Below are 18,269 nucleotides of genomic sequence, written 5' to 3' on the forward strand. Positions count from 1 at the left end.
TTAGCCTCCAGCACTCTTTCTTAAGGAACTAGTTATTTACAGAAAGTTTGGTATGCTTTCTGATTGTTTGAGGGACTATCCACAGGATCTTGCAATTTCTTATACTGCTGTGGAAGCCCAACCCCCTAAAATCTTTCTTACACTATATTGTCTTAGTAAATGATTTTGCTTTAACTTAAACACATCTATTGGCTGTCTATTAAAGATAAAACTCACTTGAGTTTTAGTTTTGGAGGTTTAGACCCACAGAGTACCCTTTGAACCTGAAGTTAGGAACTGTTCTTTGAGGGACTCAGCTGATGAGTAAAGGTACCAAATTAGGGAGGTAACTTAGAGGGGGTTCTTCATTACACTTGCTTTATGATCCAATTATTTTATCCCAAGCAATTGGAAAGTTTTAATGTAAAGTATTGAAACCATTATTCATTATCTTCTGTCTATATAATAATGATGATGATGATGATGATGACGATGATGAGTAAAGGAATTCCTAAAGGAATTTTATTCCTCTTATTCTTAGCATTTATTTTGTTTCTTTATTCCTAAAGGGATGTTGACTTTTTTTCTCTGGCCTATTTGTATCCTTATAATGACTAATATGAGACTACCATATTTGAAAATCTGGGAATCAAAGATTTGCTACAATTCTAATGGATATTTCCACTTTGCAAATTAGAATTTTGTTCATGGTCTACTGTTTTAATCATTTGATTCTTTATGTTGAATATATTTGCCAATAAATTATTTATATTTTCTTTATATGTTATATAGGAGTGATATATTAATTTCAAAAACATTGTACCTGTCATGTCTCTATTTTTTTTCCTGCATCATTGCAAATATCTGTGTTTTGTAGAAGCTCAGTATTTTGAGATCTCAAGTGCTGCCTTTCCTCAGTGCCCGATTTGGCCCTTACCAGTCAAGGGAAGCCATTCTATCTCTATAAATGGAAAAAAGGCAGTCATGCACAAGGGGTACTGGTTCAGTACCTTGGTCCTGATCCCCACCCTGTTGCTTACTTTTCTGAGACCCTTGATCCTGTTGCCTCTGGTTGGCCCTCCTGCTCAGGGCAGTAGCCTTCACTGCCCTCCTGATAGATAAGGCCACCAAGATAGCCCTGGGATAGCCCCTTACTAGTCTAAACCCCACATCAATCCAGGGCATACTGGAAGCAAAAGGGTTCCAATGGTTCTCCAACAAGTGCTTGACCAGATAACCAGGCACTTCTTCTTGATTTCCCAGACCTCACTTTAAAAACTTGTTCTGTCCTAAACCCCGCTATGTTGCTGCCACCCCTCCTGGAAGCTCTCTTGTTCACTCCTGCTAGGAGATCCTTGAACATTCTTGCTTACCTAGACCCGACCTACAAGACACCCCTCTCCCCAACATAGATGCCCTCTCATTTACCAATGGATCTAGCTTTGTAGTTGATGGTACCCACTACTCAGTCCACACAGTTGTCTTCTTTCTTGAGACCATTGGATCAGGGTTCCTTAACCCTTCCATCTCTGCCCAGATAGCCGAACTCATCGCCTTAATGGGGGCCTTAACGTTGGGAAAAGGGAAATGTCTCAATATCTATACGGTCCATGTCCTTCATGCCCACGGGGCTATTTGGAAAGAACAAGGCCTTCTCACATCTAGAGGGTCCCCTGTTAAACACGGTCCTCAGGTTTCAATTATGCAGAGCTGTTGAAATAGTGATGCTGAAATATCCCAAGGAAATAGAATTGCTGACTCAGCTGCTCATAACACAGCTAGAGGAATCCCTTCCACTCTCCTTGCCAAACCCCCTTACCCCTCCCTCCCATTCCCTGAGCTACGCACCCCACTGACAGTCAGCAGTCACACTCTCTAGTCTCAAGGTCTCCTGAGTAAAGAGCACACTGCAAATTACTTTCTCCTTTTGAGGAAAGACTTCCATTCTGCCAAGGCAAGCTTGATGGCACCCATGCAGATACATATAATCTCCTAAACACTCATTTCACTTTGGGTACTTGCAAATATTTTTCTAGTAGTACCTTTGTGTATGACTCCTCTCAGGGTTATTTTTGGGATGCTAAATCAAAGGGTATGCACATTTTTATACCCCTTTGGGAATTATTCCAAATTGCTCTCCAAAATTGTTGGATCATTTCACAACTCCACCAACAATGCATTCTTGTTCCAATTCTCTCACATCTTCTCCAATATTTATTGTTTTCCTGTTTTGTCATGTTGGCCAATCTGATAGGTGTGTACCTCAGAGCTGTTTTGATTTGCATTTCTCTAATCAATAGTGATTTAGAGCATTTTTCATATAACAATAGATAGCTTTAATTTCTTCATCTGAGAGCTGCCTCTTCATATCATTTGACCCTTTATCAATTGGGGAATGACTTGTATTCTTATAAATTTGACTTCATTCTCTATATATTTTAGAAATGAGACCCTTATAAGAGACACTGTTTGTAAAAATTCTTTCCCAGTTTTTGACTATCCTTCCAATCTTGGTTGCATTGGCTTTGTTTGTGCAAACCCTTTTCAATTTAATGTAATCAAAGTTATGCATTTTGCATTTTGTAATGTTCTCTATCTCCTGTTTGGTCATGAATTCTTCTGTTCTCCATAGATCTGATAGGGAAACAATTCTTTGCTCTCCCAGTTTGCTTATAGTATCAGCTTTATAGCTAAATCATGAAGTCACTTGGACTTTATTTTGGTATATGGTGTGAGAACTTGGTCTATGCCTTCTTAGAAGAGCTCAAGAAGGATTTTAAAAGTCAAATGAGAGAGGTAGGAGAAAAAATGGGAAAAGAAATGAAAGGTATACCAGAGAGAGTCAGTAGCTTGGAAAAGGAAGGACAAAAATTAACTGTAGAAAACAAGTCCTTAAAAAATACAGTTGACCAATTGGGAAACAAAGTACACTGAAGAAAACAAGTCCCTAAAAAATACAATTGGCCAAATGGGAAAGGAGGTACAAAATCTAATAGAAGAAAACAATTGTTAAAAATTAGAATTGGGCAAATGGAAGCTAATGACTCTATGAGAAAACAAGAATCAGCCAAAGAGAAACAAAATAATGAAAAAAACAGATGAAAATATAAAATATCTCATTGGTAAGACAGCTGACCTGGAAAACAGATCCAGGAGAGACAATTTAAAAATTATTGGCCTACCTGAAAATCACAATGAAAAACAAAAAGCCTGAACAGTACCTTTCAGGAAATCATCAATGAAAACTGCCCTAAGGTCCTAGAACCAGAGGGTAAAATTGCCATAGAAAGAATCCACTGATCATCTCCTGTAAGAGATCCCAAAATAAAAATGCCAAGAAATATAGTAGCCAAATTTCAAAATTACCAGGATAAAGAGAAAATACTGCAAGCAGTCAAAAAGAAACAATTTAAATATCATAGAACCACAGTCAGGATTACACAGGACCTTGCAGCTTCTACATTAAAAGACTATAGGGCCTGGAACATGATATTTTGTAAGGCAAAGGAGCTTAGTTGTACCGAGGATCAACTACCCAGCGAAAATTAGCATGATCTTTCAGGGAAGGAGATGGGTATTCAATGAAATAGGGGACTTCCAAGCCTTCCTGATAAAAGGACAAGAGCTCAACAGAAAATTTGATCTTCAAAACTCAAGAGAGACATAAAAAGGTAAACAGTACAGAAAGAAACAACATGTTAATTAGGGCAAACTGTTTACATCCCTACAAGGGAAGACGACACTTGTAACTCTTGAGAACTGTATTGTGATTACACCATGTTAAAGGGTATACATAAAGGGGGTGGGTATAAATTGACTTTGATGTATTGATGAAGAAAATCTAATCTAGTTAAATGGATCCAAGTAAGTGCATTACTTGATCTAATTAAGAAAATATACTGAGGGAAAAGGAAAGGAGGAGTCAGACAAGGGTAAATTACATCACAGGAAAAGGCACAAAAACCTTTTATTACAGATAGTAATCATTACTGTGAATGTGTTATATGAATGCAATGAAAATATTATTGTGCTATAGGAAATGATGAACAGAAGACTTCAGAAAAACCTGGAAAGACTTTTATGGTTTGATGCTGAGTGAAGTGAGCAGAACCAGGAGAAGATTGCTCACAGTAACAGCCATGTTGTGCGATGACTAATATTGATAGACTTAATCCTTCTCAACAATACAAGGATCTAAGACATCTCCAAATGCCTCATGATGGAAAATGCTATCCACATCCAAAGAAAGAATTATAGAGTTTGAATGCAGATCGAAGCATACTACTTGCTATTATTTTTTTCTTCTGTTATGTTTTGTTTCTTCTTTCTGGTGGTTCTTTCTGTTAGTTCTAATTCTTACTTACACCATCACTAATGTGAAAATGTTTGATAGGAGTGTATATGTATAGCCTATATCAGATTGCTTGCCATCTTGGAGAGGGAGTTGGGAGAGAGGGGGAGAAAAATTTAAAAACTCAAAAGCTTATGGAAGTGATTGTTGATAAATCAAAATAAATTAATAAAAATGGTAGTGAAAAGATTGAAAATTGTTCTTTAAGAGATTCACTCAAAGGATGTGGAAATGAGGCTCATGAAGAAGTGGTTTAGGGTAGTAATGATTGCTTGTCTTAAGTATTTGATCAATGGTCATATCAAAGAGGTATTTGACTTGTTCATATTAACCCAATAGGTCAAACTAGCAACAATGGATAAAATTGCATTTTTTATGTTCAATATAAGGACTAGCTTCTTACCAATTAGAATTTCCAAAAGTGGCATGGACTATCATCGAGGGTCATTAGATAAAAACTAAGATTGTAATTTTGCATCAAATAACATATAAGACAGTTATGAAAACAGCTTTGTCTACAGGAAAATTAAACATTATTTTTAGTTTTCAAAATTTTACATAAATTTTATAAACACAGTAAAAAGCATCAGTAGATAAAATGTTTAACTTTCCATGATCAAAGCTTTGATTCTTGTCTTAATCCTGACTCTGTATGATTCCACTTTATCTTCCACATGGACCTGAGTTTGATTTAAAATTTCATGAAATACTATTATACATTGATTTTTTGCACTTCTTATAGTTTCTCTTTTTGCTGTCACTGAATGGCATGGAGATATGTCTGACCTTCTTTAGTCAAATGAAAGCATAATGCCCCCAAGCTTTGAAGGTTTCAGAGATTTACCCCATATCTCCTTTGCTTGTCAATATACTTCCAGAGGCTCCATTCATTCTTTATTCATCCAGAACTCAGGTACGATAATACGGAGTTCCTAGAAGATCATCTTATTCATGGTAGGAGCATAATGAAATGTTGTTGATTTGAATGGAATAGAAAACAGTCAAAATCAAATAAGAGCAATGAAGGAAAGATTTATTCAGTAGAAAATATGCCTATATAAATTGATTTCAACCAAACACTTTTACTAGCCATTTTTTATAAGTGGCCTGGTTTTGCAAACTCATAAAGTGAATTGAGCACAAAAGTAGGAGTCCAAAGTCCAAGGGTTCTAGTTCTGTCTTAGCTACTTAATTATTTTCTTTGGTTAAGCTCTTTTATATCTTTAAGCCTTAATTTCTTTACCTGTTAAATAGTTTAACTGCCAAGTATCCCTCATAGGGTGGTGTTATATAAAATGAGGTATTTGTTAAAGTCCTTTGAAGGTGGTAATATGTCTTACTAATGCCAAGTAATATTATTGTGATAAGGTCTCATTACAATATGTAGACTTTATTGCCCTTACCCATGTTTTGTGGAATTTACATGTGATTCCATCCAGGAAACTTGGTAGAAATTCTGGTTTTCCTCCTTCTACCAGAATCTAATAGAGAGATAGCAGGCAATGATCATACTGCTATGATAGCACCATAGATTTAGAATTGTAAAAGACTTCATACTTCTCCAAATCCTGGTGTATATCCACACATACATACAAAGATGCATCAGCAGGATCATGCAGGAAATAACAAAATTCCAATGGATCTGTGATCTTATCCTTACAGAAATTCCTTTCCATCATACACACCCCCTTAGAAAGTTATTAGGAAGAAATCTTCCCATATGGTATTAGCAATATGCAATGGATGATTCAGCCTGAAATTTTAAAAGTTATGTGGGAAAATTGGAGTAGGTATGCCAAAGAACAAATAAATCCAAATATTTTCAAACTAAGACTTATGAGAAGCCTTAGGACTGTCCTAAGTATCTTTATCCAGCAGTATAAATATAGTTATATTTCTCAATTTTTAGATGAGATCTCTTATGACATTGCCTTAGTTTGGAATCCTCTAAAAATCTAGATATTTGTCACCAGAAATGCGCCATTCACATATGCATTATCAAAAGTCACTTGTGAACAGAACTGATTGTCCCTATCAAAAAAAAAATGTGATTTGCCCTTGTTTTATGTATTTTGAACTAGAGGTTCACTATCACAGGCCCCAGAGTCAAGATGACTTCTATCTAATTCTACTTGGAGTCTTGCCAGCTGTCATCCCTAAAAGAATGCTGGGAATCTTGCCCCAAGTAAGCAGACCCTGGTTGCTCCTGGGATGTGAAGTCACCATAGATTTTGCTCGAATTACATCTATGAAGCACTGACACTTGTTATATGATTAAATAAATTGTAAATGCACCAACAGGTTAGAAAAATACACGAATCACCTGATTTTTGTGAAAAGGTGTCATGTTCATTATAAATATTTCTTAATTTATCTAATATTTTAAAAATTTCATCACTAAGCATTCATACCAAGCTTAACCTAAATATGAACTACTTCAAATTACTTAAATACGGGCACTAAGGCAAAAATAATGAATAAGTATATTAACTGATTTCCACATAAGATGATAAAAATATTCAGGTGAGCTCCCTATTCAGGTGAGATCACATCTATTTTGTACAAAGATTTTTTCTTCCTTGCATGATCTGGTTTTGTACTGTTTCTCAACTTCATTTAACTCTCCTTGTTTCTTTTACTAGCTTCAGAATGGTCGTAATGTATGATCTGTTTTCTGTATGAGGAATGCTACCTTATTTTTGTTGTTCTACGAAGGCTTCTATTTTTTTTCTTTTCTTTTTGTTCTCATATTTGAAACAGTCTTAGTCATGTCATCAGTACCTCTTTTAGAAATGTGTACTTTAATGAGCCCCCAATGTAATCTCCTGTTCCTCACCTATGAAGTATCCTATATCATTGTGATTTACTTTCAATAGCCTTTTGATTTTTTTCCCCTTCTCATGTGAAAGTATTGCAATTGTGATTTTACACATTGCTTTAGCTCTACTATAGTAATTTTCTTTGACATATATGCTATGAAATCAAAAGATATTTTATTATTTGTTGCTGTTGGAACATTGCTTTAGAGATCATGGGGCTTAAACTACTATGCTTCAATCCTTCTCTCTTCTTAACACTTTGCAATTCCTAAAAGCATTTTAGCTTTTTTTTCCTCTAAAGCTCTATTTCCCCCTAAATTCTAAACCACTTGTCTGGTACTAAGAATAGGCTTATGTATTCATTTGGAAAACGCTTTCCTCATTTTAAAATGATCTATTATATCTGTATTCATAAATCTTCAAGTTTTTTCCCTAAACATTTTGATATATGGTCTAGTAAAATCAGTGACTATATTAATAGATAATTAATGGACAGAGTTGCTAGATTTTAAGCTCCTTGAGGACAAGGATGATGTCATATTGATAAATATGTCTCTCTCAATTCATTCCTCATTCTCTTACACATAGTAGATCCCAAATACATATTTTCAATTGAATTGAAGGTAACTGTCATATATTTTTATGTAATATAATAATATGACCAGTTGATCTTTCTATTCAGCTAAAACATAATTGAATTCATACTCATTTCCACTGCATATTATAATACTAAGACACACAGTGAAGGAGGACAAATGCTTGTTACATTAGAAGCCAATCAGTTGCTTTTAAAACCCATAAAGAAAATTACAGCATGCTCAGACACACCTATTCATTTCCTCACTAATGATTAGATGGGATATTATATGACATGTGACTACTTTTGTGAGTCCTTGATAATATATTTTTAAAATTATTTTTATTTTGGTAGATATTTCAAAATAGTATATAAAATATTCACCATATCTTAAGACTTTGAGTTCTAAATTATTTTCCTGTCTCCTGCTCTTCCCTCTTCCTTAAGAAGGCAAGAAATTTTATGTTGATTATGTATATGAAGTCTCTCAAAACATATTCCCATGTTAGCCATGTTGTCAAAGAAAATACAAACAAAATAAAACAATAAAAATAAAGTTTTAAAAAGTGTGCTTTAATCTATATTCATAGTTTATCTATTCTCCCTCTGGAGGAAGATAGCATTTATCGTCATGGTTCCTTTGGAATTCTCTTGGATCATTGTCTTGATCAGAGTAGCTAAGTCTTTCACAGTGGCTCATTCTTACTTAATGATAAATTGTTATTATCAGGCACATATATCAATAGGATAATAATGAAAAGATTGTGAAGTTAAGTCATGGGAAGATTTTCCCACAATACACATCATTAGCCATGTAGTATGGACAGATCCTGGTGATATTAAAAAAAAATTGGACTACATATAGCAAAGAGTAGAAAAAAATAAGTTATTTACAAAGACCTATGAGGAAAGGTTAATTAATAGGAGTTGCTTAGTTTGGAAAAGCAATAATTTAGTCTTACCACAGTTTCTCTTGATATCTATAAAAATTAGAAGCATATATTTATAATCTCTAAGAAGACAATGCAGAATTATAAAAATTAATGTGTTAAGTGGGTAAAAGACTACATGCTTCCAAAATAAGATGGTCCCCAAAATCTAAGGATAGGACAAATGAGAATTTTCTTCAATCAAAGTATACCAGAATCAACATAAAATAGATAGGGTCCATTGTATAAAGGAATCTTTCTCAGAGTAATCCTTAACAAAAGTGATTTGGAGATAACTTGGAAATTAAGGCTTTTCTCTATGAGTCATTAGGAAGCTTCCCCTTTGAAGTAAATTGTAATAAAATATGATATTTGACATGAGAACATGCCAAGCATATGGCATTGTGATTTAAAAAAATTATGTTGATCAGTGAGCAAAATGGGAAAGGGGGAGAGAATTAGCCATCTTTTTTTTATGTTGTCTAAAGAAGAGAGTGGTCTGATTCTAGGTAAACGATATGCATTATTACACTGAAATACATCCTTAGAACAAAGAGCAAGGAAACCGCATGACTAAATATTAAGACAAATATTCCTAAATAGTGGCTAAAATACCTTTGCTTTAATCTTGTACTCACCAAAAAATCTTTTCATCTGCAATTTTATTGTCCAGGTGGGTTTCTTCCTAGGTAGCCAAGTAGTCTCAGGCTTTAGGTTAAGTAGAGTTTCACTTCATTTCAGAAGTAAAGAAACTGTGAATTTAAAATATAAAATAACTTGCCCAATATCACACAGATAGGAAGTAAAACAACCAAGAACTTAATTAAGTTTTCTTTTTTCAAAATCCAATCAGTTTTCTTTCTATTCTATCACATTGGTTCCCAGATGTTGGAGGATCCTATCATCATATGGACATCATACTCAATAGCCTTTCCAAATTTCATTAGTCTGGTACTCAGATGACCTGTGGCTGGGCCCCTACTTAAGCCTTTCCAGCTGAGTTGGATTTACTAGAGCTTGTACTCCACCAGCATGAAATTTAAGGCCCCATGGTCACCTGCCTACCCCAATGACCTATCAAAAGATGACTTTGGATTTATTAAGTGACTACTATGTTCTTAGGACTGTAATAAGTACTGGGAATTACAAAGGGAAAAGTCAGTCTGTGTTGTCAAGGAGGTATAATGCTTACCTATACTTGTTTATATGTTTATATGTGTATGTTTGTATATATTGATATGTATAGATATAGATATAGATATAGATATAGATGTAGATATAGATATAGATATAGATGTGTGTGTGTGTGTGTGTGTATTGTAGAAGAGTATATTTTAGCTGAGACTTGAAGAAGTGCAGGAATTCCAAGAGATGGTGTTCAAGAGTAATAGAATTTCAGGAATTAGGGGACAACCATTGAATATTCACAGATCCAGGTGATGGAGTGTTTTATTGAGAAGCAAAAAAAGAAAGGCTAGTGTCATTGGATCAATGAGTAAGTGGGGGTTGAAGATGTGGGAAGAATGGAAGACTGGAAGAATAATAGGTAGCTAGATTATAAATAATTTTGAATTATAATCAAAGGATTGTATATTTCAAACATGCAAGAAGTATTTACTATTTATGATAAATTAACCCTTTAGAGCCTGAGCACTCTTGGTGAAGTATTACAATATGATGCAGTAGCCCCCATGAAGAATCTAGCCAGTGTTGTTTAGCTGTTTATTGCACTGTTTTTTTTGGAAATAATGAATGGAGGAAACTACTTCCTTATAGGAGAAAAGAGAATGCAACAGTTTCTTTATGCTTAATGCTACTTAAATAAACTAGTGTTAGATGCTTGCAATTTTCCATAATGTTTCCACATTGCTTCATCCTAAAATAATTGCTTTTACTCTAGTCTGCAAGATCCTAGTTATAAACAATTTGACAATTCCACTTAATGATTTACTATATTCACTGGGTAATGGTGATGCCTTTTTTTTAAACCTTTTCTCTTCTGCCAACAATAAAGTTCCCATCTCTCACTTATATGCTGAAGCCTTGCAGCTCTTGACATGAGTCAACTTTGTAGATGTTTGTGTTTTTTCAACTTCATGCTTATTTAAAGCTGACATTACCTGCACTTAAACCTTCTCTCAATATTTTATTTTAGGAATCTGTACTACATACTTCTGATGACATTAGTTATCAAAATTTTTTTATCATTAACTAAACGACATAAGGAATATTACTAATAAAGAACTTCTTTAAGTTTTCATAATATTTCTTGTCCGTTTTCTCTGGTATAAAAGATAACTCAACAAAATTACTCTTGTAAAACTAAAAAAGCAATATTGTTATTTTACACGTAATCAAGGTTTTGAAATTAGAGTTGAATTAGTTTAGTGAGTTTTTGTTTGTCTTTGTTATTCAACAAGGTGGCAGAATGGTTAGAATGGCAGAGCTAAAGTTGGAAAGATGCAAGTTCAAATCTTGCCTCACAGACTTACTAGCTGTGTGACCCTAGGAAAAATATTAACTTCTGCGTGCCTCAGCTTTCTTATCTATAAAATGTGGATAATAATAGTATATACCACAGTTGTTTTGAGGATTAAATGAGACAATATTTATAAAATGTTCCATACAGTGTTTACAATATACTGTTATGTAAATATTGTAATTATTGTTTGGCCAGTTTCCTAATTAAGGTTTTTTCTATTTTTAAAAAAGCTGTATTCACAATGCCAGGCAAATGGTAAATGGTTATTAAAGTACTTACTCTTTTCTCCTATCTTCTATTCCCCCCTCAAATTCCTCATATTTCCTCATATCCTATATTCCTATTACCCATGTATCAGAGTACCACCAATATTTACCCATATAATACAATCAATAGACTATAGTGACATGAGAAATAATGCTCAAAATCACTAATAAGAGAAATGTTCATGAAAACAACCTTGAATTTCTCCTTACACTCCACAAATTGTGAAAGATGACAAAAGCTATTAATAGTCAATGTTAGAGTGGGTAAGAGAAGATAAGCAGAGTGATACATTGTTGGTGGAGTTTTGAATCAGTAAAACTGTTTTGGAAAACAACTTGGAATTATACAAATAATGTGACTAAAATATACTACACTTTGACTCATGGAGTTCATTTCTAAGCTTATGCTCCAATGATATAATAAATAAAAAGGAAGCCTTCACATACACTAAAACATTTATAGTAACAAAAATTTCTGTAATAGCAAAGAATTGGAAACAGAATAGTTGTCAATTGGAGAATGGATAAAGAAATTGTGGTACATGAATGTAATGGAACATTACTGTGCTGCAAAAAAGAAAAAAAAGAAACTAGTGATGAATACAGAGAAGTATAAAAAGATCATTTGTTGTTCAGAAAATTTTAGCTGTTTCTGACTCTTTGTGACCTATTCGAATTTCCTGGGCAAAGGTACTGAAGTGGATTGCCATTTCCTTCTCTGACTCATTTTACAGAGGTAGATACTGAGGCAAACACAGTTAAGCTACTTTCCCAGTGTCACCCAACTATTAGGTGTCTGAGACCATATTTGAACTCAGGGAGATGAGTTTTCCAAACTCCAGACCCAGCAATCTATCTACTGTACTATGCAGCTGCCCAGAAATATTTGCCATGAACTAATAGTGAAATAAGGAGAACCTAGAAAACAAATATACTCAATACCCACAACAACATAAACAGAAAGAATGAGCATAAAACAATCAAAAGTGAATGTTGCAAAATTGTAAAGAACAAGTAATCTTTAAGGAAAAGATATGAAAAGATACTCTCATTCCATCCCTTCACAAAGGTAGAAGATTATTAGGTGTTTCACACTCCATATATTTCTAAACTTTTCAAAATATTGATGAGTTATGCTAATTTAACTCTTTTTTTCTATTTTTATCTTTAAGATAATGAGGGGAAAGAAGAAAGGAAGGGATAATAGGAGAAACCGCGCCAATGTAAAAGACACGTCTTTAAAACTTTTTTCTCTTCTTTTTTCTCAAATACAAGTTAAAAAATTACATTCATTTTTCAAAATGTTGAACTCCAAATTCTCTCTCTCTCTCTCTCTCTCTCTCTCTCTCTCTCTCTCTCTCTCTCTCTCTCTCTCTCTCTCTCTCTCTCTCTCTCTCCCTCCCCTACTTCCTCTTTGAGAAGGTAAGTGATTTGATATAGTTTATACATGTTCTGTAATGGAAGCATTTCCACAGTAGCTGTATTGGAAAAGAAAACAGCAAAACAAACAAACAACAAAAAAAACCCTCCCAAGAATAAAAAAGTACAAAACCATATTTTCTAATCTGCATGGAGTTCATCACTTCTTTCTTAGCAGGTAGATAGCATTTTTCATCATAAGTCATTCAGAATTGTTATGGATCATTGTATTGCTGAGAATAGCTAAGTGATTCACAGTTGATCATCACATAATATAACTGTTGTTGTGTCCCATGTTTTCCTGGTTCTGCTCACTTCACTTTGCATCAGTTCATATAAATCTTCCCAGATTTTCTGAAACCATGCTTGTCATTCTTTATAGCTCAATAGTGTGCTGAATAAAAAGCCTGAGAGAGTTTCTGGGTAATTAGTAATCCCTTTACTAATTAAGTTAGTTAAAAATAAATTGATGGTCAGTGGTTTCTCTCAGTACCCCTAAACTGAATGCCTTAATATAGTTTTAGGAAAAGGGGGTGCCCCTGACAAATGAATGTCAACCCAGACTGGTGAATAATTAATGAGCAGGGGACATTTAAGGTGAAGAAATAGGCTAAAAGTCTTCATATCCTTCTGCTGAGAATGTAGCTTGATTGTGAGACTCAGCTACTTCCAGCAATCTGGGTAGAAGAATCCATCTCCATCCAAACCACTTTGGTTGGTTTTCTCCTTTATGAGATGAGTAACCCTAAAATCCAATGGAGGGGTAAAAGAACATGTGTTTGTTGCTTGGGGGAAGAAATCACCTACATTACATTCTGTTTACAATTCAAATAGAAGTAAGGTCTCCTAGTTAGGTGGGGTCCTGCCCAACATCAAGGAGCATGTAAACTGTTCTATGTTCTTCAAAGACTGGCTGACTGACCTACAGGGGCTAGTCCCTGAATGAGGAAATAAAGGATAAAAAATATCTTAGTTTTATTATTGATATATTGATGTAACAGAAAATAATTTCCCCTCAATAGTATTCTATCACCACATATCCCATAAATTGTTCAGCCATTCCCCAATTGATGGGCATCCCCTAGATGTCCAATTCTTTGCCCCCACAAAAAGAACTGCTATAAATATTTTTATACATACATCTTTTTTATATATCATTGGGATAGAAACCTAGTAGTGGTATTGCTGGGTTAAGGAGTATGAAAAATTTTATACACCCTTGGGCATAGTTCCAAATTGCTGTCCAGAATGAGACCAGTTCATAGCTTTACCAACAATGCATTAGTGTTTGAATACTTCTACATCCTCTCCAACATTTATAATTTTCATTTTCTGTCATATTAACCAATCTGATAGGTGTCAGGTGGTGCATCAGAATTGTTTTAATGTGCATTTCTCTGATCAGTAGTGACTTAGAGCATTTTTATATGATTATAGACAGCTTTAATTTCTTCATCTGAACACTGCCAGTTCATATTCTTTGACAATTTATCAATTTGGGAATGACATATTCTTGTATATTTTATTTAATTCTCTGTACACTCGAGAAATGATTCTTTTATAAGAGAAAATTGTAAGAAAATTTATGCAGTTTCCTGTTTTCCTTCTAATCTTGACTGCATTTGATTTGTTTCTACAAATGCTTTTTAATTTAATGTAATCAAAATTATCCATTTCACATTCCATAAAGTTTTCTACCTTTTGTTTAGTCATAAATTCAACCCTTATCAATAGATCTTATTGGTAAAATTTTCCATGCTCCCCGATTTACTTATGATATCACCCTTTAAGTATAAATCATGTACCCAATTTGACCTAATCTTCATATAGAATGTGAGATGTTGGTCTATACTTAGTTTCTGCCAAACTACTTTCTAATTTCCCCAGCAATTTTTGTCCCAAAGATGTAGATCATTGGATTTCTCAAACACTAGCTTATTATGCTCATTTACTACTGTGTACTGTGTGTTGTGAATCTGTTGCATTGATTCACCCTCAATTTCATATTCAATACCAGATTGTTTTGCTCATCATTATTTTGTAACACACTTTGAGATCTGGTACTACTAGGTGCTCCTGTACATTTTTTTTTCCCATTGATTGCCTTGGTATTGACCTTTTGTTTTTTCCAGATGAATTTTGTTATTTTTTCTAATTATGTAAAATATTTTGGTAATTTAATTGGTATGGAACGGAATAAATATAGTTTAATTTAGGTAGAATTGTCACTTTTATTATATTGGCTTGGCCTCTCAATGAGCAATTCATATTTCTGATTTTATTTGCATGAAAGTGTTCTGCAATTCTGTTCATATAGGTGCTAGGTTTGTCTTGGGAGGCAGACTTTCAAATATTTTATACTTTCTGCAGTTATTTTAAATGGAATTTTTCTTTCTGTCTCTTATATATGTAAATGCTGATGATCTATGTGAAATAATTTTATATCCTGAAACTTTGTTGAAGTTTTTAATTATTTCGATGAGGTTTTTAGCTGATTCTCTACATTTCTCTAAGTATACCATTGTATCATCTGCAAAGAATGATAGCTTGTTTTCTCATTTGGCTCTTCTAATTCCTTCAATTAAATTTTTTTCTATTACTCTTCTCACTATTTTATTTTCTGGTTCAATAATGTCAATAGCGGACATCCTTGCTAAAGCCATGATGTTATTATAAAGTCCTCTACCTTATACCCACTATAGATAATGCCTGTGATGATGGTTTCAGGGAGAGATACTATTTACCCTTTTAAGGAAAGCTCCATTTATTTATATGCTTTCTAATGTTTTTAATAGAATTAAATTTTGTATTTTGTCCAAAGCTTTTTCTGCATCTATTGAGATAATCATATGATTTTGTTGGTTTTGCTATTGACATGGTCAAGTGTGCTGACAGTTTTTCTAATAGTGAACCAGGACTGCGTTCCTGGTATAAATTCTTTCTGGTTATGTATCTGATGTTTGTGACATATTGCTTTAATCTCCTTGCTAGTATTTTACTTAAAATTTTTGCATCAATACTCATTAGGCAAATTGATCTACAATTTGTCTCTACTTTTGCTCTCCCTGGTTTAGATATCAGTACAATATTTTTATATAAGAGGAATTTTAGTAAGACTCCTTCTTTGCCTAGTTTCCAAAATAGTTTATATAATATTTTTTATTAGTTTTTAATGGAATTCACTTGTGAATCCATTTAGACCTGAGGATTTTTTTTTGTGAGCCCATTTATGACTTCTTCAATGTCTTTGATTTAGATAAGTTTATTTGCTTTTCTAATGACCTGGGCAATTTATATTTTTGTAAATATTCATGCATTTCTTTTAGATTGTTGTGTATTTGGCATATATTTGGAAAAATACCTCCTAATAATTGCTTTGATTTCATGTTCATTGGTGGTAAATTCACCCTTTTCATTTTTAATACTGGTAATTTGGTTTTCTTCCTCTTGTTAAAATCAAATTAACCAATGTTTTATCCATTTTTTAATAAAACCAGCCTTAATTTTTTATTAGTTCAATGGCATTCTTGCCTTCAGTTTTCTTAATCTGTCCTTTGATTTTCAGAATTTCCAATTAGGTTTTTAATTGGAAATTTTTAATTTGTTCTTTTTCTAGCTTTTTTTTTTAGTTGCATACCCAATTTATTGATCTGCTCTTTCTCTGTTTTATTGATGTAAGTGCTTAGAAATGTCAATTTCCCCATAAGTGCTGCTTTGGCTGCATTCCATAAATTTTTATATGTTGTCTCATTGTTGTTATTCTCTTTGATGAAATTACTGTTTCTGTGATTTGTTGTTTTACCCACTCTTTGAGGAGGTGATCAGTAGATTCTTTTAATTTCTGTTTTGCTCTCTACTTCTAGGATATCAGGGCAATTTTCCTTATTTATTTCTTAAAATATGATGTCTACTTTTTTTGATCATGGATTTAAGATAGTGCAATAATTCTTAAATGATCCCTCCTTGATCTGTTTTCCAAGTCAGTTGTTTTTCCCATGATAGCTTTCATATTTTCTTATTTTTTTATGTTTTGAATTTGTTTTATTCTTTCTTGATATCTAATGTAGTCATTTGCTTTCACTTGCCCATTGTACTTTAAAAATTTTTTTTTCTTCAGTGTACTCCTTTTTCTATTTTGCCAAATTCTATTTTTTATGGCATCCTTCTCATCAATGGATTTTTGTGCTTCTTTTCCATTTGGCCAATTCTGTTTTGTTGTTGTTGTTGTTTGTTTGTTTGTTTAAGTGTTATTTTATTCACTATTTTTTGTCTTTTATCAAGCTATTGACTCTTTTTTCATAGTTTTCTTTCATAATTCTCATCTCTTCTCATGATTTTTCCTCTACGTATTGGCTTTTTAAAATCCTTTTTATGCTCTTCTAGTTATTCTTTTTGGCTTGTTTCCAATTCACATATTTTTCTTTGAATCTTTGCTTGTAGCTCTTTTGACACTATTGTTTTCTTCTGAATTTTTGTCTTGATATTCCCTGTCACCATAGAAATATCATGCCCATCTTCTTTTTTGTTTTGCTCATTTTCCAGCCTTTTTTTTTTGACTTTTCAAGTTATATTAAAGTTGGGCTTTGCTCCTGATATTAAAAGGGTTTCAAGATTCAAACTTTTTGTGCTCCTGTTTTAAGAGCTACTTCTGGGGGTTCTGTAAGTTTTCAGTGCTTCCAAGATAGATCTAGGGAGAAGCATAGTCCCTGCTTTCCTGGCCTTTGCTCCATTCTTTACCCAGGAAGGGACCTTGTTCTCCTGTAGTTGCTAGAATATTCCTCTTGGCCCTTGAACTGTGACTCAATCTCTTGCTTTCATGTGACCAGAAAGGCTGGTGCTGCTTTCTGTTTTGGACCTGACACCAGGGCACCTGTTCCCTTAGGTCATTCTTCACCCTTGAAATATGACACAGAACTGTGTCTAGGCAATGAAATAGGGTCCTGAACCCAGTACCAACAAATCATTCCTCTTAATCTCTTTCTAATCAGTTATTGGACCTGCTTACTATCTGTGCACCAAGAGCTTCTGAAGCTGCTTCTGCTGTTAGTGTTCTGCAATAGCATGCATTGCACTCTGGGCTCAACCACCACTCTGGAGAAAGAGACCTTTCCTGCCAACCTCCTAAGTTGTCTTGGGCTGAAAAATTGTTTAACCTCATGTTATGTGGGCTTTGCTGCTCCAAAATTCAATTTAAGGTGTTATTTTAAAGTTGTTTGGGGGAATGGGGATTTGCGAGAGTTCAGGTGAGGTCCTGCCTCTACTGAACTTCATCTATGAATCTTAATTAAAAAATAAAACTATGATGAGTAAGAATACAAAACAAAATTTGCTTAGTTGCTTTGAGGAAGTCAACTTTGCTAGTGATCCATCTCCTCTAATCCCACCTCAGCTTTCCAAAATCTTGGTCTTGTGGGGACAATTAAGGAAAGCCTTGGCCTAGTGGAAGT

At 33.8% G+C, this 18,269-nt stretch overlaps 1 protein-coding gene across 1 annotated transcript in view; it reads left to right on the plus strand.

Annotated features, from left to right (window-relative positions):
* Positions 1-18,269, plus strand: part of EPHA6 (EPH receptor A6) — a 1,178,244-nt gene that overhangs the window by 98,709 nt on the left and 1,061,266 nt on the right. The window lies entirely within an intron of this gene.

This window comes from Phascolarctos cinereus, unplaced genomic scaffold (genome assembly GCF_003287225.1).
Source record: "Phascolarctos cinereus isolate Bilbo 61053 unplaced genomic scaffold, phaCin_HiC Scaffold_725;HRSCAF=1366, whole genome shotgun sequence".
Lineage (NCBI taxonomy): Eukaryota > Metazoa > Chordata > Mammalia > Diprotodontia > Phascolarctidae > Phascolarctos > Phascolarctos cinereus.